The 2,390-nt window shown below is 42.4% G+C and overlaps 1 protein-coding gene across 1 annotated transcript in view; it reads right to left on the bottom strand.

Annotated features, from left to right (window-relative positions):
* The window catches only part of HYDIN (HYDIN axonemal central pair apparatus protein), a 363,532-nt gene that overhangs the window by 180,462 nt on the left and 180,680 nt on the right, over nt 1-2,390 (bottom strand). The window lies entirely within an intron of this gene.

The raw sequence follows: 2,390 nt of genomic DNA, 5'->3' as shown, positions 1-2,390 counted from the left end.
AAATATATGTTTAAAAGGAGCCAAGCTTGAATGAGGCATCAGAATTCTCAATTCCTGGATCCTGGATCCTAAAGGTCTAACTATAACGGCCTCTCCCACAGATCGCAGAGGCAGAAGGCCCCTGCAAAATGCTTCAGTGCCAGCCAAATCCCAAGATGTCACAGACATCTAGATGCAAGTTCTCGGGCTAATGGTTCCCCTAGGTTGAATAGACTCCAGATGTTTCTAAACAAATGCTGGGCAATGCACTTTCTCTGCCTAGCGAGGAGCACCCATGCAAAGAAGGCATGTATCTCCCAGCCCGATGCTGAGGTCCTAAGGTCCAGAGGACTACCATATTCTTGCCTTATTTCCGCTGTCACCCAGAGAGAAGGTAGGAGCGCCGTGTGTAAGGCAGAGCCCGCACACTCTTGCCAAAATGGCCCTTCTCTGCTCTGCTCTCACATTCTGATATTTTTAACCCTCCAAACCAGAGGTGACTTACTCTATTGCTTTGAGTCCTTCATCTTAAATCCAAATAAATCAGCCACAGGGAACCCTTAGCTGAGGCTGGTATTTCAGGCATTCCAAAGCATAGGAGAACCTACCGCTCCTGGTCACAGAACACTCTGCTTTTACTAATCAATAAAAGCACTCAGGACAAGTTAGATTTACTAAAACAGAAAAAATATAATCTTCACTGTTTCTTCACTCCATATTATACTAAGAAGTTTCAGGGTTTTCAATCATTTTTTTAATACAGCATTTATTTCTGAGAAATTCAAAATCGCTCCGAGTGTAATTTATTTTCCCAACAGCATGGTGAAGGTGGGCTTCCAGCTTCCTATCTCCTGCCCTTCCAGCTGATGACAAACACATGTCTCTTGCCAAGCAAGGGAGAATCTAATCGCAGTGGTTGCTGAGGTGCGTGGACCACGCACAAGGCTGAGTGTGGCTAGCGGCTAACAGTGGGAGCAGCATCGGGGGAGGGCTGACATTTCCCGACAGCTAAAAGAGGAGAGAAGATGAGCCTGCCTGTCAGGGCATCCAGCAGGAAGAGAGAACTTCCAGACCTGAATCCTTAGTCATCATAGAAGAAGCGAAGAGTGTGCCCTTGCCCTGCTTATCTCTGAGTGAGAAATGAAATGCACCAAATATTTGACCACCGCTAACCTGGGTACTGAGCTCCAGGCTTAGTTAGGGGAAAAAACAACTACTATTTGAAACTTTTTCCTAGTGCCTGGTAATTTCTGTGAGGTTCACTGCTGTACATCAATTTCAAAATTTAGTAAATGGTATTTCTATTTCTTCCCACTGTAGTTAATTTCCCAATTAGTGTCATTCAATTCCTATAATATTAACACATTAGTATTTCTTTACTAGGATATCCATCAAAAATCAGCTGAAATATGAAAAGAGAATTACAGTTGAAACTACTTTTATGCTGGGAGGACAATCGGCGCAACAAACACCAGTTTTCCAAGAAAGGATGTGAGGGAAAAACACAGTCTATGACAGATCGCTGACATCACTCGTTTGGCTGCTTGGAATCGGAGCTTGCTGATTTGAGAGGATACTAAAGAATCAAAAGATGGAATCATGAAAACATTGTGGAAAAGAAAAAGTCCCATTTTAACAACCAGCTGGGTCATTCAATATATAAACTATCTTAGTAAAAACCAGTTGGCTCCTTGGTGTGTTTTTGGTTTTTAATATGTATCAAAAAGTGAAACCTGGAGCTCCCTGAGAATTTAACCAGGTGGCAGGTGCTACACTGGTACAAGCATTCTGGTGGTTTCTGCCCATCTCCTCTGTAATCCGTTCAGACCCTCCTGGGCCACCTCTCAGCGTCCTTGACAACTTGGCTACCTCTCCGCTTCCCCCACTGTGAACTCTGCACACACACAGCTGGACCATAAGCAGCACTTCCTAGGCAAAACCCCTTGCTTCCACCAAACACATCAACTAACTCATTGGATAAAGACTAGCCAAGGCATCTGTTCTGTAGGATTTTTCTTTAAACATTATTAGACGTTATTCCCCACACAAGATCCACAAGGCACTCGGACAAGGGTGGGGTTGTATTCAAACCTCATGCTGCAAAGAGCAGTGACCGTACAGAAAACAGCTGCCTTTATAAGGACTAATGACAAATGATAATAAAAAGGAATAATAGTAGTGATAAATGAAATGCTAATAGGGACCAATGACTCTGAGGAGCCACCACAAGTCAGCAGAGAACTATGATCCTGTTCTTTCTAATGGTGATTTTTAGAATATTAATAATTGATTTTTCAGAAATACCTGACAAATACTGAAACCAAATGTTAGCGTTCATTCAAATATCAATGATTTGGGGATAGGAGGAGGGCTACGCTATTTAAAATTTTATATTTAAATTTTTTAAAAAG

The sequence above is a fragment of the Ailuropoda melanoleuca genome, chromosome 12, assembly GCF_002007445.2.
Source record: "Ailuropoda melanoleuca isolate Jingjing chromosome 12, ASM200744v2, whole genome shotgun sequence".
Lineage (NCBI taxonomy): Eukaryota > Metazoa > Chordata > Mammalia > Carnivora > Ursidae > Ailuropoda > Ailuropoda melanoleuca.
Note: the sequence above shows the minus strand (reverse complement) of the source record. Positions and strands in the feature narration are given on the sequence as shown.